The sequence below is a fragment of the Schistocerca piceifrons genome, unplaced genomic scaffold (assembly GCF_021461385.2).
Source record: "Schistocerca piceifrons isolate TAMUIC-IGC-003096 unplaced genomic scaffold, iqSchPice1.1 HiC_scaffold_1544, whole genome shotgun sequence".
NCBI classification, from domain to species: Eukaryota; Metazoa; Arthropoda; class Insecta; order Orthoptera; family Acrididae; genus Schistocerca; species Schistocerca piceifrons.
Genome location: NW_025727396.1, coordinates 2,597,619 through 2,623,025, shown reverse-complemented (window position 1 = coordinate 2,623,025; position 25,407 = coordinate 2,597,619).

Here is a 25,407-nt window from a genome sequence, read left to right as displayed (position 1 = left end):
CGTCTTAATGTCTATGTGTTGAACCATTCCTGTGACACTAGTTATAGATTCCGATGCTTCACTTCAGGGTTACTGTCTACCTCTGACCTTCTTATTGACGATGAAACACAGAAATTGCATCGGAATTAAATAGAAAAGGCACAATGCCGACTTAAGTACAAGAAAACTTTCTCTTCTTATTGTCTATGTTTTGAACCATTCCTGTGACACTAGTTATAGATTGCGATGCTTCACTTCAGGTTTACTGTATCTCTCTGACCTTCTTATTGACGATGAAACACAGAAATTTCATCGGAATTAAATACAGAAGGCACAATGCCGACTTATGTACAAGAAAACTGACTGTTCTTACTGTCTATGTTTTGAACCATTCCTGTGACACTAGCTATAGATTGCGATGCTTCACTTCAGGTTTACTGTATCTCTCTCACCTTCTTATTGACGATGAACCACAGAAGTCTCATCGGAATTAAATACAAAAGCACAATGCCGACTTAGGTACAAGAAAACAGACTCGTCTTAATGTCTATGTGTTGAACCATTCCTGTGACACTAGTTATAGATTCCGATGCTTCACTTCAGGGTTACTGTCTACCTCTGACCTTCTTATTGACGATGAAACACAGAAATTGCATCGGAATTAAATAGAAAAGGCACAATGCCGACTTAAGTACAAGAAAACTGACTCTTCTTACTGTCTATGTTTTGAACCATTCCTGTGACACTAGTTATAGATTCCGATTCTTCACTTGTGGTTTTCTGTATCCCTCTGACCTTCTTATTGACTATGAAACACAGAAATTGCATTGGAATTAAATACAAAATGCACAAAGCCGACTTAAGTACAAGACAACTGACTCTTCTTAGTGTCTATGTTTTGAACCATTCATGTGACACTAGTTATAGATTCCGATGCTTCACTTCAGGTTTACTCTATCCCTCTGACCTTCTAATTGACGATGAAACATAGAAATTGCATCCTAATTAAATAGAAATGGAACAATGCCGACTTAAGTACAAGAAAACAGATTCTTCTTACTGTCTATGTTTTGAACCATTCATGTGACACTAGATTTAGATTCCGATGCTTCACTTCATGTGTGCTGTATCCCTCTGACCTTCTTATTGATGATGAATTATAGAAATAGCATCGGAATGAAATACAAAAGGCACAATGCCGACTTATGTACAAGAAAACTGACTCTTCTTACTGTCTATGTTCTGAACCATTCATGTGACACTAGTTATAGAATCCGATGCTTCTCTTCATTTTTACTGTATCCCTCTGACCATCTTATTGACGATGAAACACAGAAATTGCATCGGAATTAAATAGAAAAGGCACAATGCCGACTTAAGTACAAGAAAACTTTCTCTTCTTATTGTCTATGTTTTGAACCATTCCTGTGACACTAGTTATAGATTGCGATGCTTCACTTCAGGTTTACTGTATCTCTCTGACCTTCTTATTGACGATGAAACACAGAAATTTCATCGGAATTAAATACAGAAGGTACAATGCCGACTTATGTACAAGAAAACTGACTGTTCTTACTGTCTATGTTTTAAAACCATTCCTGTGACACTAGTTATAGATTCCGATGCTTCACTGCAGGGTTACTGTATCCCTCTGACCTTCTTATTGACGATGAAACAGAGAAATTGCATCGGAATTAAATACAAAAGGCACAATGCCGACTTAAGTACAAGAAAACTAACTCTTCTTACTGTCTATGCTTTGAACCATTCCTGTGACACTAGTTATAGATTCCGATGCTTTACTTGACGTTTACTGTATCCCTCTGACCTTCTTATTGACGAGGAAACACAGAAATTGCATCGGAATTAAATACAAAAGGCACAATACCGACTTAAGTACAAAAAAACTGACTCTTCTTACTGACTATGCTTTGAACCATTCCTGTGACACTAGTTATAGATTCCGATGCTTGACTTCACGTTTACTGTATCCCTATGACCTTCTTATTGACGATGACACACAGAAATTGCATCGGAATTAAATACAAAAGGCACAATGCCGTCTTATGTACAAGAAAACTGACTCTTCTTACTGTCTATGTTTTGAACCATTCCTTTGACACTAGTTATAGATTCCGATGATTCACTTAAGGTTTACTGTATCCCTCTGACCTTCTTATTGACGATAAAACACAGAAATTGCATCAGAATTAAATACAAAAGGCACAATGCCGACTTAAGTACAAGAAAACAGACCCTTCTTACTGTCTATGTTTTGAACCATTCCTGTGACACTAGTTATAGATTCTGATGCTTCACTTCAGGTTTACTGTATCCCTCTGACCTTCTTATTGACAATGAAACACAGAAATTACAACGGAATTAAATACAAAAGGCACAATGCCGACTTAAGTACAAGAAAACTGACTCTTCTTACTGTCTTTGTTATGAACCATTCCTGTGACACTAGTTATAGATTCCGATGGTTCACTTCAGGTTTACTGTATCCATCTGACCTTCTTATTGACGATGAAACACAGAAATTGCATCGGAATTAAATACAAAAGGCACAATGCCGACTTAAGTGCAAGATAATTGACTCTTCTTACTGTCTATGTTTTGAACCAATCATGTGACACTAGTTATAGATTCCGATGCTTCACTTCAGGTTTACTGTATCCCTCTGACCTTCGTATTGACGATGAGTTATAGAAATTGCATTGGAATTAAAAACAAAAGGCACAATGCCGACCTAAGTACAAGAAAATTGACTCTCCTTACTGTCTATGTTTTGAACCATTCATGTGAACGTAGTTATAGATTCCGATGCTTCACTTCAGGTTTAGTGTATCCCTCTGACCTTCTTATTGACGATGAAACACAGAAATTGCATCGGAATTAAATACAAAAGGCACAATGCCGACTTAAGTACAAGAAAACTGACTCTTCTTACTGTCTATGTTTGAACTATTCCTGTGACACTAGTTGTAGATTCCGATGCTTCACTTCAGGTTTACTGTATCCATCTGACCGTCTTATTGACGATGAAACACCGAAATTGCATCGGAATTAAATACAAAAGGCACAATGTCGACTTAAGTGCAAGATAACTGACTCTTCTTACTGTCTATGTTTTGAACCATTCATGTGACACTAGATATAGATTCCGATGCTTCACTTCGTGTGTGCTGTATCCCTCTGACCTTCTTATTGATGATGAATTATAGAAATAGCATCGGAATTAAATACAAAAGGCACAATGCCGACTTATGTACAAGAAAACTGACTCTTCTTACTGTCTATGTTCTGAACCATTCATGTGACACTAGTTATAGATTCCGATGCTTCACTTCAGATTTACTGTATACCTCTGACCTTCTTATTGACGATGAAACACAGAAATTGCATCGGTATTAAATACAAAATTCACAATGCCGACTTATGTCCAAGAAAACGGACTCTTCTTACAGTCTATGTTTGAACCATTCATGTGACACTAGTTACAGATTCCGATGCTTCACTTCAGGTTTACTGTATCCCTCTGACCTTCTTATTGACGATGAAACACAGAAATTGCATCGGAATTAAATACAAAAGGCACAATGCCGACTTAAGTACAAGAAAACTGACTCGTCTTACTGTCTATGTTTGAACCATTCCTGTGACACTAGTTATAGATTCCGATGCTTCACTTCAGGGTTACTGTATCCCTCTGACCTACTCATTGACGATGAAACAAAGAAATTGCATCGGAATTAAATACAAAAGGCACAATGCCGACTTAAGTACAAGAAAACTGACTCTGCTTACTGTCTATGTTTTGATCCATTCCTGTGACACTAGTTATTTATTCCGATGCTTCACTTCAGGTTTACTGTATCCCTCTGACCTTCTTATTGACGATGAAACACAGAAATTGCATCGTAGTTAAATACAAAAGGCACAATGTCGACTTAAGATCAAGAAAACTGACTCTTCTTTCTGTCTATGTTTTGAACCATTCCTGTGACACTAGTTATAGAATCCGATGCTTCTCTTCATTTTCACTGTATCCCTCTGACCATCTTATTGACGATGAAACACAGAAATTGCATCGGAATTAAATAGAAAAGGCACAATGCCGACTTAAGTACAAGAAAACTTTCTCTTCTTATTGTCTATGTTTTGAACCATTCCTGTGACACTAGTTATAGATTGCGATGCTTCACTTCAGGTTTACTGTATCTCTCTGACCTTCTTATTGACGATGAAACACAGAAATTTCATCGGAATTAAATACAGAAGGCACAATGCCGACTTATGTACAAGAAAACTGACTGTTCTTACTGTCTATGTTTTGAACCATTCCTGTGACACTAGCTATAGATTGCGATGCTTCACTTCAGGTTTACTGTATCTCTCTCACCTTCTTATTGACGATGAAACACAGAAGTCTCATCGGAATTAAATACAAAAGCACAATGCCGACTTAGGTACAAGAAAACAGACTCGTCTTAATGGCTATGTGTTGAACCATTCCTGTGACACTAGTTATAGATTCCGATGCTTCACTTCAGGGTTACTGTCTACCTCTGACCTTCTTATTGACGATGAAACACAGAAATTGCATCGGAATTAAATAGAAAAGGCACAATGCCGACTTAAGTACAAGAAAACTCATCCTTCTTACTGCCTATGTTTTGAACCATTCCTGTGACACTTGTTATGGATTCCGATGCTTCACCTCAGGTTTACTGTATCCCTCTGACCTTCTTATTGACGATGAAACACAGAAATTGCAACGGAATTAAATACAAAAGGCACAATGCCGACTTAAGTACAAGAAAACTGACTCTTCTTACTCTCTAGGTTTTGAGCCATTCCTGTGACACTAGTTATAGATTCCGATGCTTCACTTCAGGTTAACTGTATCCATCTGACCTTCTTATTGACGATGAAACACAGAAATTGCATCGGAATTAAATACAAAAGGCACAATGCCGACTTAAGTGCATGATAATTGACTCTTCTTACTGTCTATGTTTTGAACCATTCATGTGACACTAGTTATAGATTCCGATGCTTCACTTCAGGTTTACTGTATCCCTCTGACCTTCGTATTGACGATGAATTATAGAAATTGCATCGGAATTATAAACAAAAGGCACAATGCCGACCTAAGTACAAGAAAATTGACTCTCCTTACTGTCTATGTTTGAACCATTCATGTGAACGTAGTTATAGATTCCGATGCTTCACTTCAGGTTTAGTGTATCCCTCTGACCTTCTTATTGACGATAAAACACAGAAATTGCATCGGAATTAAATACAAAAGGCACAATGCCGACTTATGTACAAGAAAACTGACTCTTCTTACTGTCTATGTTTGAACCATTCAAGTGACACTAGTTACAGATTCCGATGCTTCACTTCAGGTTTACTGTATCCCTCTGACCTTCTTATTAACGATGAAACACAGAAATTGCATCGGAATTAAATACAAAAGGCACAATGCCGACTTAAGCACAAGAAAACTGACTCTTCTTACAATCTATGTTTTGAACCATTCCTGTGACACTAGTTATAGATTCCGATGCTTCACTTCAGGTTTACTGTATCCCTCTGACCTTCTTATTGACGATGAAACACAGCAATTGCATCAGAATTAAATACAAAAGGCACAATGCCAACTTAAGTAAAAGAAAAATGACTCTTCTTACTGTCTATGTTTTGAACCATTCCTGTGACACTAGTTATAGATTCTGATGCTTCACTTCAGGTTTTCTGTATCCCTCTGATCTTCTTATTGACGATGAAACACAGAAATTGCAACGGAATAAAATACAAAAGGCACAATGCCGACTTAAGTACAAAATAACTGACTCTTCTTACTGTCTATGTTTTGAACCATTCCTTGGACACAAGTTAGAGATTCCGATGCTTCACTTAAGGTTTACTGTATCCATGTGACCTTCTTATTGACGATGAAACACAGAAATTGCATCGGAATTAAATATAAAAGGCACAATGCCGACTTAAGTGCAAGATAACTGACTCTTCTTACTGTCTATGTTTTGAACCATTCATGTGAAACTAGTTATAGATTCCGATGCTTCACTTCAGGTTTACTGTATCCCTCTGACATTCTTATTGACGATGAATTATAGAAATTGCATCGGAATTAAATACAAAAGGCACAATGCCGACTTAAGTACAAGAAAACTGACTCTTCTTACTGTCTATGTTTTGAACCTTTCATGTGACACTAGTTATAGATTCCGATGCTTCACTTCAGGTTTACTGTATCCCTCTGACCTTCTTATTGACGATGAAACACAGAAATTGCATCGGAATTAAATTCAAAAGGCACAATGCCGACTTATGTACATGAAAACTGACTCTTATTACTGTCTATGTTTGAACCATTCATGTGACATTAGTTACAGATTCCGATGATTCACTTCAGGTTTTCTGTATCCCTCTGACCGTCTTATTGACGATGAAACACAGAAATTGCATCTGAATTAAATACAAAAGGCAGAATGAAGATTTAAGTACAAGAAAACTGACTCTTCTTACTGTCTATGTTTGAACCATTCCTGTGACACTAGTTATAGATTCCGATGCTTCACTTCAGGTTTACTGTATCCCTCTGACCTTCTTATTGACGATGAAACACAGAAATTGCATCGGAATTAAATACAAAAGGCACAGTGCCGACTTATGTACAAGAAAACTGACTCTTCTTACTGTCTATGTTTGAACCATTCATGTGATACTAGTTATAGATTGCGATGCTTCACTTCAGGTTTACTGTATTCCTCTGACCTTATTATTCACGATGAAACACAGAAATTGCGTCGGAATTAAATACAAAGGCACAAGGCAGACTTAAGTACAAGAAAACTGACTCTTCTTACTATCTATGTTTTGAACCATTCCTGTGACACTAGTTATAGATTCTAATGCTTCACTTCAGGTTTACTGTATCCCTCTGACCCATTTATTGACGATGAAACACAGAAATTGCAACGGAATTAAATACAAAAGGCACAATGCCGACTTAAGTACAAGAAAACTGACTCTTCTTACAGTCTATGTTTTGAACCATTCCTGTGACACTAGTTATGGATTCCGATGCTTCACTTCAGATTTACTGTATCCCTCTGACCTTTTTATTGACGATGAAACAGAGATAGTGCATCGGAATTAAATACAAAAGGCACAATGCCGACTTAAATACAAGAAAACTGACTCTTCTTACTGTCTATGTTTTGAACCATTTCTGCGACACTAGTTATAGATTCCGATGCTTTACTTGAGGTTTACTGTATCCCTCTGACCTTCTTGTTGACGATGAAACACAGAAATTGCATCGGAATTAAATACAAAAGGCACAATGCCGACTTAAGTGCAAGAAAACCGATTATTCGTAGTGTCTATGTTTTGAAACATTCCGGTGAAACTAGTTATGGATTCCCATGCTTCACTTCAGGGCTACAGTAACCCTCTGACCTTCTAATTGACGATGAAACACAGAAATTGCATCGGAATTAAATAGCAAAGGCACAATGCCGACTTAAGTACAAGAAAACTGACTCTTCTTACTGACTATGTTTTGAACCATTCCTGTGACACTAGTTATGGATTCCGATGCTTCACCTCAGGTTTACTGTATCCCTCTGACCTTCTTATTGACGATGAAACACAGAAATTGCATCGGCATTAAATACAAAAGGCACAATGCCGACTTAAGTACAAGATAACTGACTCTTCTTACTGTCTATGTTTTGAACCATTCCTCTGACACTAGTTATAGATTCCGATGCTTCCCTTCCGGTTCACTGTATCCCTGTGACCTTCTTGTTGACGATGAAACACTGAAATTGCATCTGAATTAAATACAAAAGGCACAATGCCGACTTAAGTACAAGAAAACTACCTCTTCTTACTGTCTATGTTTGAACCATTCCTGTGACACTAGTTATAGGTTACGATGCTTCACTTCTCGTTTACTGTATCCCTCTGACCTTCTTATTGACGATGAAACACAGAAATTGCATCGGATTTAAATACAATAGGCACAATGCAGACTTAAGTACAAGAAAACTGACTCTTCTTACTGTCTATGTTTTGAACCACTCCTGTGACACTAGTTATGGATTCCCATGCTTCACTTCAGGGCTACAGTAACCCTCTGACCTTCTAATTGACGATGAAACACAGATATTGCATCGGAATTAAATAGAAAAGGCACAATGCCGACTTAAGTACAAGAAAACTGACTCTTCTTACTGACTATGTTTTGAACCATTCCTGTGACACTAGTTATGGATTCCGATGCTTCACCTCAGGTTTACTGTATCCCTCTGAATTTCTTATTGACGATGAAACACAGAAATTGCAACGGAATTAAATACAAAAGGCACAATGCCGAATTAAGTACAAGAAAACTGACTCTTCTTACTGTCTACGTTTTGAGCCATTCCTGTGACACTAGTTATAGATTCCGATGCTTCACTTCAGCTTTACTGTATCCCTCTGACCTTCTTATTGACGATGAAACACAGAAATTGCATCGCAATTAAATACAAAAGGCACAATGCCGACTTAAGTACAAGGAAACCGACTCTTCTTACTGTCTATGTTTGAAACATTCCTGTGAAACTAGTTATAGATTCCGATGCTTCACTTCAGGTTTACTTTATCCCTCTGACCTTCTTATTGTCGATGAAACACAGAAATTGTATCGGAATTAAATACAAGAGGCACAATGCCGAGTTAAGTACAAGATAACTGACTCTTCTTACTGTCTATGTTTTGAACTATTCCTCTGACACTAGTTATAGATTCCGATGGTTCCCTTCCGGTTCACTGTATCCCTCTGACTTTCTTATTGACGATGAAACACTGAAATTCCATCGCAATTAAATACAAAAGGCACAATGCCGACTTAAGTACAAGAAAACTGACTCTTCTTACTGTCTATGCTTTGAACCATTCCTGTGACACTAGTTATAGATTCCGATGCTTCACTTCACGTTTACTGTATCCCTCTGACCTTCTTATTGACGATGAAACACAGAAATAGCATCGGAATTAAATACAAAAGGCACAATGCCGACTGATGTACAACAAAATTGACTCTTGTTACTGTCTATGTTTTAAACCATTACTTTGACACTAGTTATAGATTCCGATGCTTCACTTCAGCTTTACTGTATCCCTCTGACCTTCTTATCGACGATGAAACACAGAAATTGCAACGGAATTAAATACAAAAGGCACAATGCCGACTTAAATGCAATATAACTGACTCTTCTTACTGCCTATGTTTCGATCCATTCATGTGACACTAGTTATAGATTCCGATGCTTCACTTCATGTTTACTGTACCCCTCTGACCTTCTTATTGACGATGAAACACAGAAATTGCATCGGAGTTAAAACAAAAGGCACAATGCCGACTTAAGTACAAGAAAACTGACTCTTCTTACAGTCTATGTTTTGAACCATTCATGTGAACGTAGTTATAGATTCCGATGCTTCACTTCAGGTTTAGTGTATCCCTCTGACCTTCTTATTGACGATGAAACACAGAAATTGCATCGGAATTAAATACAAAAGCCACAATGCCGACTTATGTACAAGAAAACTGACTCTTCTTACTGTCTATGTGTTGAACCATTCAAGTGACACTAGTTACAGATTCCGATGCTTCACTTCAGGTTTACTGTATCCCTCTGACCTTCTTATTGACGATGAAACACAGAAATTGCATCGGAATTAAATACAAAAGGCACAATGCCGACTTAAGCACAAGAAAACTGACTCTTCTTACTGTCTATGTTTTGAACCTTTCATGTGACACTAGTTATAGATTCCGATGCTTCACTTCAGGTTTACTGCATCCCTCTGACCTTCTTATTGACGATGAAACACAGAAATTGCATCGGAATTAAATTCAAAAGGCACAATGCCGACTTATGTACATGAAAACTGACTCTTCTTACTGTCTATGTTTGAACCATTCATGTGACATTAGTTACAGATTCCGATGCTTCACTTCAGGTTTTCTGTATCCCTCTGACCTTCTTATTGACGATGAAACACAGAAATTGCATCTGAATTAAATACAAAAGGCAGAATGCCGACTTAAGTACAAGGAAACTGACTCTTCTTACTGTCTATGTTTAAACCATTCCTGTGACACTAGTTATAGATTCCGATGCTTCACTTCAGGTTTACTGTATCCCTCTGATTTTCTTATTGACGATGAAACACAGAAATTGCATCGGAATTAAATACAAAAGGCACAGTGCCGACTTATGTACAAGAAAACTGACTCTTCTTACTGTCTATGTTTGAACCATTCATGTGATACTAGTTATAGATTGCGATGCTTCACTTCAGGTTTACTGAATCCCTCTGACCTTATTATTGACGATGAAACACAGAAATTGCGTCGGAATTAAATACAAAAGGCACAAGGCAGACTTAAGTACAAGAAAACTGACTCTTCTTACTGTCTATGTTTTGAACCATTCCTGTGACACTAGTTATGGATTCCGATGCTTCACCTCAGGTTTACTGTATTCTTCTGACCTTCTTATTGACGATGAAACACAGAAATTGCAGCGGAATAAAATACAAAAGGCACAATGCCGACTTAAGTACAAGAAAACTGACTCTTCTTACTATCTATGTTTTGAACCATTCCTGTGACACTAGTTATAGATTCTAATGCTTCACTTCAGGTTTACTGTATCCCTCTGACCCATTTATTGACGATGAAACACAGAAATTGCATCGGAATTAAATACAAAAGGCACAATGCCAACTAAAGTGCAATATAACTGACTCTTCTCACTGCCTATGTTTTGAACCATTCATGTGACACTAGTTATAGATTCCGATGCTTCACTTCATGTTTACTGTATCCCTCTGACCTTCTTATTGACGATGAAACACGTAAACTGCATCGGAGTTAAACACAAAAGGCACAATGCCGACTTAAGTACAAGAAAACTGACTCTTCTTACAGTCTATGCTTTGAACCATTCCTGTGACACTAGTTATGGATTCCGATGCTTCACTTCAGATTTACTGTATCCCTCTGACCTTTTTATTGACGATGAAACACAGATAGTGCATCGGAATTAAATACAAAAGGCACAATGCCGACTTAAATACAAGAAAACTGACTCTTCTTACTGTCTATGTTTTGAACCATTCCTGCGACACTAGTTATAGATTCCGATGCCTTACGTGAGGTTTACTGTATCCCTCTGACCTTCTTATTGACGATGAAACACAGAAATTGCATCGGAATTAAATACAAAAGGCACAATGCCGACTTAAGTGCAAGAAAACCGATTATTCGTAGTGTGTATATTTTGAAACATTCCGGTGAAACTAGTTATGGATTCCCATGCTTCACTTCAGGGTTACAGTAACCCTCTGACCTTCTAATTGACGATGAAACACAGAAATTGCATCGGAATTAAATAGCAAAGGCACAATGCCGACTTAAGTACAAGAAAACTGACTCTTCTTACTGACTATGTTTTAAACCATTCCTGTGACACTAGTTATGGATTCCGATGCTTCACCTCAGGTTTACTGTATCCCTCTGACCTTCTTATTGACGATGAAACACAGAAATTGCATCGGAATTAAATACAAAAGGCACAATGCCGACTTAAGTACAAGATAACTGATTCTTCTTACTGCCTATGCTTTGAACCATTCCTGTGACACTAGTTATAGATTCCGATGCTTCCCTTCCGGTTCACTGTATCCCTGTGACCTTCTTGTTGACGATGAAACAGTGACATTACATCTGAATTAAATACAAAAAGCACAATGCCGACTTAAGTACAAGAAAACTACCTCTTCTTACTGTCTATGTTTGAACCATTCCTGTGACACTAGTTATAGGTTACGATGCTTCACTTCTCGATTACTGTATCCCTCTGACCCTCTTATTGACGATGAAACACAGAAATTGCATCGGAATTAAATACAATAGGCACAATGCATACTTAAGTACAAGAAAACTGACTCTTCTTACTGTCTATGATTTGAACCACTCCTGTGACACTAGTTATGGATTCCCATGGTTCACTTCAGGGCTACAGTAACCCTCTGACCTTCTATTTGACGATGAAACACAGAAATTGCATCGGAATTAAATAGAAAAGGCACAATGCCGACTTAAGTACAAGAAAAGTGACTCTTCTTACTGACTATGTTTTGAACCATTCCTGTGACACTAGTTATGAATTCCGATGCTTCACCTCAGGTTTACTGTATCCCTCTGACCTTCTTATTGACGATGAAACACAGAAATTGCAACGGAATTAAATACAAAAGGCACAATGCCGAATTAAGTACAAGAAAACTGACTCTTCTTACTGTCTACGTTTTGAGCCATTCCTGTGACACTAGTTATAGATTCCGATGCCTCACTTCAGCTTTACTGTATCCCTCTGACCTTCTTATTGACGATGAAACACAGAAATTGCATCGCAATTAAATACAAAAGGCACAATGCCGACTTAAGTACAAGAACACTGACTCTTCTTACTGTCTATGGTTTGAACCATTCCTGTGACACTAGTTATAGATTCCGATGCTTCACTTCACGTTTACTGTATCCCTCTGACCTTCTTATTGACGATGAAAGACAGAAATAGCATCAGAATTAAATACAAAAGGCACAATGCCGACTGATGTACAACAAAACTGACTCTTCTTACTGTCTATGATTTAAACCATTACTTTGACACTAGTTATGGATTCCGATGCTTCACTTCAGCTTTACTGTATCCCTCTGACCTTCTTATTGACGATGAAACACAGAAATTGCAACAGTATTAAATACAAAAGGCACAATGCCGACTTAAGTACAAGAAAACTGACTCTTCCTACTGTCTATGATTTGAACCATTCCTGCGACACTAGTTATAGATTCCGATGCTTCACTTCAGGTTTACGTTATCCTTCTGACCTTCTTATTGTCGATGAAACACAGAAATTGTATCGGAATTAAATACAAGAGGCACAATGCCGACTTAAGTACAAGATACCTGACTCTTCTTACTGTCTATAATTTGAACTATTCCTCTGACACTAGTTATAGATTCCGATGCTTCCCTTCCGGTTCACTGTATCCCTCTGACCTTCTTATTGACGATGAAACACTGAAATTGCATCGCAATTAAATACAAAAGGCACAATGCCGACTTAAGTACAAGAAAACTGACTCTTCTTACTGTCTATGTTTTGAACCATTCCTGTGACACTAGTTATAGATTCCGATGCTTCACTTCACGTTTACTGTATCCCTCTGACCTTCTTATTGACGATAAAACACAGAAATAGCATCGGAATTAAATACAAAAGGCACAATGCCGACTGATGTACAACAAAACTGACTCTTGTTACTGTCTATGTTTTAAACCATTACTTTGACACTAGTTATAGATTCCGATGCTTCACTTCAGCTTTACCGTATCCCTCTGACCTTCTTATCGACGATGAAACACAGAAATTGCAACGGAATTAAATACAAAAGGCACAATGCCGACCTAAATGCAATTTAACTGACTCTTCTTACTGCCTATGTTTTGAACCATTCATGTGACACTAGTTATAGATTCCGATGCTTCATTTCATGTTTACTGTACCCCTCTGACCTTCTTATTGACGATGAAACACAGAAATTGCATCGGAGTTAAAACAAAATTCACAATGCCGACTTAAGTACACGAAAACTGACTCTTCTTACAATCTATATTTTGAACCATTCATGTGAACGTAGTTATAGATTCCGATGCTTCACTTCAGGTTTAGTGTATCCCTCTGTCCTTCTTATTGACGATGAAACACAGAAATTGCATCGGAATTAAATACAAAAGGCACAATGCCGACTTATGTACAAGAAAACTGACTCTTCTTACTGTCTATGTTTGAACCATTCAAGTGACACTAGTTACAGATTCCGATGCTTCACTTCAGGTTTACTGTATCCCTCTGACCTTCTTATTGACGATGAAACACAGAAATTGCATCGGAATTAAATACAAAGGGCACAATGCCGACTTAAGCACAAGAAAACTGACTCTTCTTACAATCTATGTTTTGAACCATTCCTGTGACACTAGTTATAGATTCCGATGCTTCACTTCAGGTTTACTGTATCCCTCTGACCTTCTTATTGACGATGAAACACAGAAATTGCATCAAAATTAAATACAAAAGGCACAATGTCGACTTAAGTAAAAGAAAACTGACTCTTCTTACTGTCTATGTTTTGAACCATTCCTGTGACACTAGTTATAGATTCTGATGCTTCACTTCATGTTTTCTGTATCCCTCTGATCTTCTTATTGACGATGAAACACAGAAATTGCAACGGAATAAAATACAAAAGGCACAATGCCGACTTAAGTACAAGATGACTGACTCTTCTTACTGTCTATGTTTTGAACCATTCCTTGGACACTAGATACAGTATCCGATGCTTCACTTAAGGTTTACTGTATCCATGTGACCTTCTTATTGACGATGAAACACAGAAATTGCATCGGAATTAAATATAAAAGGCACAATGCCGACTTAAGTGCAAGATAACTGACTCTTCTTACTGTCTAAGTTTTAAACCATTCATGTGAAACTAGTTATAGATTCCGATGCTTCACTTCAGGTTTACTGTATCCCTCTGACATTCTTATTGACGATGAATTATAGAAATTGCATCGGAATTAAATACAAAAAGCACAATGCCGACTTAAGTACAAGAAAACTGACTCTTCTTACTGTCTATGTTTTGAACCTTTCATGTGACACTAGTTATAGATTCCGATGCTTCACTTCAGGTTTACTGTATCCCTCTGACCTTCTTGTTGACGATGAAACACAGAAATTGGATCGGAATTAAATTCAAAAGGCACAATGCCGACTTATGTACATGAAAAATTACTCTTCTTACTGTCTATGTTTGAACCATTCATGTGACATTAGTTACAGATTCCGATGCTTCACTTCAGGTTTTCTGTATCCCTCTGACCTTCTTATTGACGATGAAACACAGAAATTGCATCTGAATTAAATACAAAAGGCAGAATGCTGACTTAAGTACAAGAAAACTGACTCTTCTTACTGTCTATGTTTGAACCATTCCTGTGATACTAGTTATAGATTGCGATGTTTCACTTCAGGTTTACTGTATCCCTCCGACCTTATTATTGACGATGAAACACAGAAATTGCGTCGGTATTAAATACAAAAGGCACAAGGCAGACTTAAGTACAAGAAAACTGACTCTTATTACTGTCTATGTTTTGAACCATTCCTGTGACACTAGTTATGGATTCCGATGCTTCACCTCAGGTTTACTGTATCCCTCTGACCTTCTTATTGACGATGAAACACAGAAGTTGCAACGGAATTAAATACAAAAGGCTCAATGCCGACTTAAGTACAAGGAAACTGACTCTTCTTACTATCTATGTTTTGAACCATTCCTGTGACACTAGTTATAGATTCTAATGCTTCAATTCAGGTTTACTGTATCCCTCTGACCCTCTTATTGACGATGAAACACAGAAATTGCAACGGAATTAAATACAAAAGGCACAATGCCGACTTAAGTACAAGAAACTGACTCTTCATACTGTCTATGTTTTGAACCATTCCTGTGACACTAGTTATAGATCCCGATGCTTTACTTCTGGTTTACTGTATCCATCTGACCTTCTTATTGACGATGAAACACAGAAATAGCTTCGGAATTAAATACAAAAGGCACATTGCCAACTAAAGTGCAATATAACTGACTCTTCTTACTGCCTATGTTTTGAACCATTCATGTGACACTAGATATAGATTCCGATGCTTCACTTCATGTTTACTGTATCCCTCTGGCCTTCTTATTGACGATGAAACACAGAAACTGCATCGGAGTTATACACAAAAGGCACAATGCCGACTTAAGTACAAGAAAACTGACTCTTCTTACAGTCTATGTTTTGAACCATTCCTGTGACACTAGTTATGTATTCCGATGCTTCACTTCAGATTTACTGTATCCCTCTGACCTTTTTATTGACGATGAAACACAGATAGTGCATCGGAATTAAATACAAAAGGCACAATGCTGACTTAAATACAAGAAAACTGACTGTTCTTACTGTCTATGTTTTGAACCATTCCTGCGACACTAGTTATAGATTCCGATGCTTTACTTGAGGTTTACTGTATCCCTCTGACCTTCTTATTGACGATGAAACACAGAAATTGCATCGGAATTAAATACAAATGGCACAATGCCGACTTAAGTGCAAGAAAACCGACTATTCGTAGTGTCTATGTTTTGAAACATTCCGGTGAAACTAGTTATGGATTCATATGCTTCACATCAGCGCTACAGTAACCCTCTGACCTTCTAATTGACGATGAAACACAGAAATTGCATCGGAATTAAATAGAAAAGGCACAATGAGGACTTAAGTACAAGAAAACTGACTCTTCTTACTGACTATGCTTTGAACCATTCCTGTGACACTAGTTATGGATACCGATGCTTCACCTCAGGTTTACTGTATCACTCTGACCTTCTTATTGACGATGAAACACAGAAATTGCAACGGAATTAAATACAAAAGGCACAATGCCGAATTAAGTACAAGAAAACTGACTCTTCTTACTGTCTACGTTTTGAGCCATTCCTGTGACACTAGTTATAGTATCCGATGCTTCACTTCAGCTTTACTGTATCCCTCTGACCTTCTTATTGACGATGAAACACAGAAATTGCATCGAAATTAAATACAAAAGGCACAATGCCGACTTAAGTACAAGAACACTGACTCTTCTTACTGTCTATGGTTTGAACCATTCCTGTGACACTAGTTATAGATTCCGATGCTTCACTACACGTTTACTGTATCCCTCTGATCTTCTTCTTGACGATGAAACACAGAAATAGCATCAGAATTAAATACAAAAGGCACAATGCCGACTGATGTACAACAAAACTGAATCTTCATACTGTCTATGTTTTAAACCATTACTTTGACACTAGTTATAGATTCCGATGCTTCACTTCAGCTTTACTGTATCCCTCTGACCTTCTTATTGTCGATGAAACACAGAAATTGCAACGGAATTAAATACAAAAGGCACAATGCCGACTTAAGTACAAGAACACTGACTCTTCTTACTGTCTGGGGTTTGAACCATTCCTGTGTCACTAGTTATAGATTCCGATGCTTCACTTCACGTTTACTGTATCCCTCTCACCTTCTAATTGACGATGAAACACAGAAGTAGCATCAGAATTAAGTACAAAAGGCACAATGCCGACTGATGTACAACAAAACTGACTCTTCATACTGTCTATGTTTTAAACCATTACTTTGACACTAGTTATAGATTCCGATGCTTTACTTGAGGTTTACTGTATCCCTCTCACCGTCTTATTGACGATGAATCACAGAAATTGCATCGGAATTAAATACAAACGGCACAATGCCGACTTAAGTACAAGAAAACCGACTCTTCTTACTGTCTATGTTTTGAAACATTCCTGTGAAACTGGTTATAGATTCCGATGCTTCACTTCAGGTATACTTTATCCCTCTGACCTTCTTATTGTCGATGAAACACAGAAATTGTATCGGAATTAAATACAAGAGGCACAATGCCGACTTAAGTACAAGATACCTGACTCTTCTTACTGTCTATGTTTTGAACCATTCCTGTGACACTAGTTACAGATTCCGATGCTTCACTTCTGGTTTACTGTATCCCTCTGACCTTCTTATTGACTATGAAACACAGTAATTAAATCGGAATTAAATACAAAATGCACAAAGCCGACTAAAGTACATAAAAACTGACTCTACTCACTGTCTATGATTTGAACCATCCCTGTGACACTAGTTATAGATTCCGATGCTTTACTCCAGGATTACTGTATCCCTCTGACCTTCTTATTGACAATGAAACACAGAAATTGCTTCGGAATTAAATACAAATGGCACAATGTCGACTTAAGTACAAGAAAACTGACTCTTCTTACTGTCTATGTTTTGAATCATTCCTGTGACACTAGGTATAGATTCCGATTCTTCACTTCCGGTTTACTGTATCCCTCTGACCTTCTTATTAACGATGAAACCTAGAAATTGCATCCTAATTAAATAGAAAAGGAACAATGCCGACTTAAGTACAAGAAAACAGATTCTTCTTAATTTCTATGTTTTGAACCATTCCTGTGACACTAGTTATAGATTCCGATGCTTCACTTCTGGTTTACTGTATCCCTCTGACCTTCTTATTGACTATGAAACACAGAAATTACATCGGAATTAAATACAAAATGCACAAAGCCGACTTAAGTACATGAAAACTGACTCTTCTCACTGTCTATGTTTTGAACCATCCCTGTGACACTAGTTATAGATTCCGATGCTTTACACCAGGTTTACTGTATCACTCTGACCTTCTTATTGACAATGAAACACAGAAATTGCTTCGGAATTAAATACAAATGGCACAATGTCGACTTAAGTACAAGAAAATTGACTCTTCTTACTGTCTATGTTTTGAACCATCCTGTGACACTAGGTATAGATTCCGATGCTTCACTTCCGGTTTACTGTATCCCTCTGACCTTCTTATTGACGATGAAACACAGAAATTGCATCGGAATTAAATACAAAAGGCACAATGCCGACACAAGTACAAGAAGGCTAGCTCTTCTTACTGTCTATGCTTTGAACCTTTCCTGTGAGTCCGGTTTTAGATTCTGATGCTTCACTTCAAGTTTACTGTATCCCATGGACCTTCTTATTGACGACGAATCACATAAATTGCATCGGAATTAAATACAAAAGGCACAATGCCGTCTTAAGCACAAGAAAACTCACTCTTCGTACTGTCTATGTTTGAACCATTCCTGTGACACTAGTTATAGATTCCGATGCTTCACTTCAGGTTTACTATATCCCACTGACCTACTTATTGACGATGAAACACAGAAATTGTTTCGGAATTAAATACAAATGGCACAATGCCGACTTAAATACAAGAAAACTGACTCTTCTCACTGTCTATGATTTGAACCATCCCTGTGACACTAGTTATAGATTCCGATGCTTCACTTCGGGTTTACTGTATCCCTCTGACCTTCTTATTGACGATGAAACACAGAAATTGCTTCGGAATTAAATAGAAAAAGCACAATGCCGACTTAATACAAGAAAACTGACTCATCTCACTGTCTATGTTTTGAACCATTCCTGTTGCACAAGTTATGGATTCCGATGCTTCACCTCAGGTTTACTGTATCCCCCTGAACTTCTTATTGACAATGAAACACAGAAATTGTTTCGGAATTAAATACAAATGGCACAATACCGACTTAAGTACAAGAAAACTGACTCTTCATACTGTCTATGTTTTGAATCATTCCTGTGACACTAGTTATAGATTCCGATGCTTCACTTCCGGTTTACTGTATCCCTCTGACCTTCTTATTGAAGATGAAACACAGACATTGCATCGGAATTAAATACAAAAGGCACAATGCCGACTTAAGTACAAGAAAACTGTCTCTTCTTACTGTCTATGTTTTGAACCACTCCTGTGACACTAGTTATAGGTTCCGATGCTTCACTTTAGGTTTACTGTATCCCTCTTACCTTCTTATTGACGATGAAACACAGAAATTGCATCGGACTTAAATACGAAAGGCACAATTCCGACTCAAGTACAAGAAGACTGTCTCATCTTACTCTCTATGTTTTGAACCATTCCTGTGACACTACTTATTGATTCCGATGCTCGATTTCAGGTTTACTGTCTCCCTCTGACCCTCATATTGGCGATGAAACACATAAATTGCATCGGAATTAAATACAACAGGCACAATGCCGACTTAAGTACAAGAAAATAGACTCTTCTTACTGTCTGTGTTTTGAACCATTCCTGTGACACTAGTTATAGAATCCGATGCTTCACTTCAGGTTTACTGTATCCTTCTGACCTTCTTATTGACGATGAAACACAGAAATTGCATCGGAATTAAATACAAAAGTCACAATGCCGACTCAAGTACAAGAAGGCTAGCTCTTCTTACTGTCTATGTTTTGAACCTTTCCTGTGAGAACGGTTTTAGATTCCGATGCTTCACGTCAAGTTTACTGTATCCCATGGACCGTCTTATTGACGACGAAACACATAAATTGCATCGGAATTAAATACAAAAGGCACAATTCCGACTCAAGTACAAGAAGACTGGCTCTTCTTACTGTCTATGTTTTGAACCACTCCTGTGACACTAGTTATAGATTCCGATGCTCGAATTCAGGTTTACTGTCTAACTCTGAACTTCATATTGGCGATGAAACACAGAAATTGCATCGGAATTAAATACAACAGTCACAATGCCAACTTAAGTACAAGAAAACCGACTCTTCTTACTGTCTATGTTTTGAAACATTCCTGTGAAACTAGTTATAGATTCCGATGCTTCACTTCAGGTTTACTTTATCCCTCTGGCCTTCTTATTGTCGATGAAACACAGAAATTGTATCGGAATTAAATACAAGAGGCACAATGCCGACTTAAGTACAAGATACCTGACTCTTCTTACTGTCTATGTTTTGAACCACTCCTGTGACACTAGTTATAGATTCCGATGCTTCCCTTCCTGTTCACTGTATCCCTCTGACCTTCTTATTGACGATGAAACACTGATATTGCATCGGAATTAAATACAAAAGTCACAATGCGACTTAAGTACAAGAAAACTCACTCTTCTTACTGTCTATGTTTTGAACCATTCCTGTGACACTAGTTATAGATTCCGATGCTTCACTTCTGGTTTACTGTATCCCTCTGACCTTCTTATTGACTATGAAACACAGAAATTACATCGGAATTAAATACAAAATGCACAAAGCCGACTTAAGTACACGAAAACTGACTCTTCTCACTGTCTATGATTTGAACCATCCCTGTGACACTAGTTATAGATTCCGATGCTTTACTCCAGGATTACTGTATCCCTCTGACCTTCTTATTGACAATGAAACACAGAAATTGCTTCGGAATTAAATACAAATGGCACAATGTCGACTTAAGTACAAGAAAACTGACTCTTCTTACTGTCTATGTTTTGAATCATTCCTGTGACACTAGGTATAGATTCCGATGCTTCACTTCCGGTTTACTGTATCCCTCTGACTTTCTTATTAACGATGAAACCTAGAAATTGCATCCTAATTAAATAGAAAAGGAACAATGCCGACTTAAGTACAAGAAAAAAGATTCTTCTTATTGTCTATGCTTTGAACCATTCCTGTGACACTAGTTATAGATTCCGATGCTTCACTTCTGGTTTACTGTATCCCTCTGACCTTCTTATTGACTATGAAACACAGAAATTACATCGGAATAAAATACAAAATGCACAAAGCCGACTTAAGTACATGAAAACTGACTCTTCTCACTGTCTATGTTTTGAACCATCCCTGTGACACTAGTTATAGATTCCGATGCTTTACTCCAGGTTTACTGTATCACTCTGACCTTCTTATTGACAATGAAACACAGAAATTGCTTCAGAATTAAATACAAATGGCACAATGTCGACTTAGGTACAAGAAAATTGACTCTTCTTACTGTCTATGTTTTGAACCATCCTGTGACACTAGGTATAGATTCCGATGCTTCACTTCCGGTTTACTGTATCCCTCTGACCTTCTTATTGACGATGAAACACAGAAATTGCATCGGAATTAAATACAAAAAGCACAATGCCGTCTTAAGTACAAGAAAACTGACTCCTCTTACTTTCTATGCTTTGAACCATTCCTGTGACACTAGTTATAGATTCCGATGCTTCACTTCTGGTTTACTGTATCCCTCTGACCTTCCTATTGACGATGAAACACAGAAATTGCATCGGAATTAAATGGAAAAAGCACAATGCCGACTTAATACAAGAAAACTGACTCATCTCACTGTCTATGTTTTGAACCATTCCTGTGACACTAGTTATGGATTCCGATGCTTCACCTCAGGTTTACTGTATCCCTCTCACCTTCTTAATGACGATGAAACACAGAAATTGCAACGGATTTAAATACAGAAGGCACAATGCCGACTTGAGTACAAGAAAACTGACTCTTCTTACTGTCTATGTTTTGAACCATTCCTGTGACACTAGTTATAGATTCCGATGCTTCAATTCTTGTTTACTGTATCCCTCTGACCTTCTTATTGACTATGAAACACAGAAATGGCATCGGAATTTAATACAAAAGGCACAAAGCCGACTTAAGTACATGAAAACTGACTCTTCTCACTGTCTATGTTTTGAACCATTCCTGTGACACTAGTTATAGATTCCGATGCTTTCCTCCATTTTTACTGTATCCCCCTGACCTTCTTATTGACAATGAAACACAGAAATTGTTTCGGAATTAAATACAAATGGCACAATGCCGACTTAAGTACAAGAAAACTGACTCTTCATACTGTCTATGTTTTGAATCATTCCTGTGACACTAGTTATAGATTCCGATGCTTCACTTCCGGTTTACTGTATCCCTCTGACCTTCTTATTGAAGATGAAACACAGACATTGCATCGGAATTAAATACAAAAGGCACAATGCCGACTTAAGTACAAGAAAACTGACTCTTCTTACTGTCTATGTTTTGAACCATTCCTGTGACACTAGTTATAGGTTCCGATGCTTCACTTCAGGTTTACTGTATCCCTCTTACCTTCTTATTGACGATGAAACACAGAAATTGCATCGGACTTAAATACGAAAGGCACAATTCCGACTCAAGTACAAGAAGACTGTCTCATCTTACTCTCTATGTTTTGAACCATTCCTGTGACACTACTTATTGATTCCGATGCTCGATTTCAGGTTTACTGTCTCCCTCTGACCCTCATATTGGCGATGAAACACATAAATTGCATCGGAATTAAATACAACAGGCACAATGCCGACTTAAGTACAAGAAAACTGACTCTTCTTACTGTCTGTGTTTTGAACCATTCCTGTGACACTAGTTATAGAATCCGATGCTTCACTTCAGGTTTACTGTATCCTTCTGACCTTCTTATTGAATATGAAACACAGATATTGCATCGAAATTAAATACAAAAGGCACAATGCCGACTTAAGTCTAAGATAACTGACTCTTCATACTGTCTAAGTTTTGAACCATTCCTGTGACACTAGTTATAGATTCCGATGCTTCACTTCAGCTTTACTGTATCCCCCTGACCTTCTTATTGACGATGAAACACAGAAATTGCATCGGAATGAAATACAAAAGTCACAATGCCGACTCAAGTACAAGAAGGCTAGCTCTTCTTACTGTCTATGTTTTGAACCTTTCCTGTGAGAACGGTTTTAGATTCCGATGCTTCACGTCAAGTTTAGTGTATCCCATGGACCTTCTTATTGACGACGATACACATAAATTGCATCGGAATTAAATCCAAAAGGCACAATTCCGACTCAAGTACAAGAAGACTGGCTCTTCTTACTGTCTATGTTTTGAACCACTCCTGTGACACTAGTTATAGATTCCAATGCTCGAATTCAGGTTTACTGTCTCCCTCTGACCTTCATATTGGCGTTGAAACACATAAATTGCATCGGAATTAAATACAACAGGCACAATGCCGACTTAAGTACAAGAAAACTGACTCTTCTTACTGTCTAGGTTTTGAACCATTCCTGTGACACTAGTTATAGATTCCAATGCTTCACTTCAGGTTTACTGTATCCCTCTGACCTTCTTATCGACGATGAAACACAGAAATAGCATCGGAATTATTTACAAAAGGCACAGTGCCGACTTAAGTACAAGAAAACTGACACATCTTACTGTCTATGTTTTGAACCATTCTTGTGACACTAGTTATAGTTTCCAATGCTTCACTTCAAGCTTACTGTATCCCTCTGACCTTCTTATTGTCGATGAAACACAGAAATTGCATCGGAATTAAATACAAAAGGCACAATGCCGAATAAAGTACAAGAAGACTGACTCTTCTTATTGTCTATGTTTTGAACCATTCCTGTGACACTAGTTATGGATTACGATTCTTCACTTCAGTGTTACTCAATCCCGCTGACCTTCTTATTGAGGATGAAACACAGAAATTGCATCGGAATTAAATACAAAAGGCACAATGCCGACTCAAATACAAGAAGACTGGCTCTTCTTACCGTCTATGTTATGTACCTTTCCTGTGAGACCGGTTTTAGAATCCGATGCTGCACTTCAGGTTTACTGTATCCCTTGGACCTTATTATTGTCGACGAAACACACAAATTGCATCGGAATTAAAAACGAAAGGCGCAATGCCGACTTAAGTACAAGAAAATTGACTCTTCTTTCTTTCTATGTTTGAACCATTCCTGTATCACTAGTTATAGATTCCGATGGTTAACTTCAGGTTTACTGTATCCCTCTGACCTTCTTATTGACGATGAAACACAGAAATTGCATCGGAATTAAATACAAAATGCACAATGCCGTCTTAAGTACAGGAAAACTGACTCTTCTTACTGTCTATGTTTTGAACCATTCCTGTGACACTGGTTATAGATTCCGATGTTTCACTTCAGGTTTACTGTATGCCTCTGACCTTCTTATTGACGATGAAACACAGAAATTGCATCGGAATTAAAGATAAAAGGCACAATGCCAACTTAAGTACAAGAAAACTTACTTTTCTTACTGTCTTTGTTTTGTACCATTCCTGTGACACTAAATGTAGATCCGATGCTTCAATTCAAGCTTACTGTATCCCTCTGACCTTCTTGTTGACGATGAAACACAGAAATTGCATCGGCATTAAATACAAAAGGCACAAGGCCGACTTAAGTACAAGAAAACTGACTCTTCTTACTGTCTATGATTTGAACCATTCCTGTGACACTAGTTATAGATTCCGATTCTTCACTTCAGGTTTACTGTATCCCTCTGACCTTCTTATTGTAACAACTTGAACGGCTTCTGACACCCAAATGTAACAGTTGTGTTACTAATTGTGACACTTCTGTAACTCAATGTAACTGGGTTTTCTCTTTGGATGCTGTCTATTGTCAGGATGAGCATTCTAAAGCATTCTGTCAGGGTGAAAACATTAAATAAATTAACTTTTCTCTCTTACAACATGTGGGCAGGGTGGGTTCTTCCTGGCTCGGGTATGAGGTCGAATAAAACATCATTTTTACATAAGATAACTTTTATTGACGATTTGTACAACTGTATCTTACTGGGACGTTCTGGTTCGGAGAGCGGCAGCCGTGTCGTTTGCGTAGCCTTCTGCTGTTTCAGCGGCAGCGGCGGCGGCGGCGGCGGCGTCTGACTACGCGTAGCGGTGTGTATCTCGTGT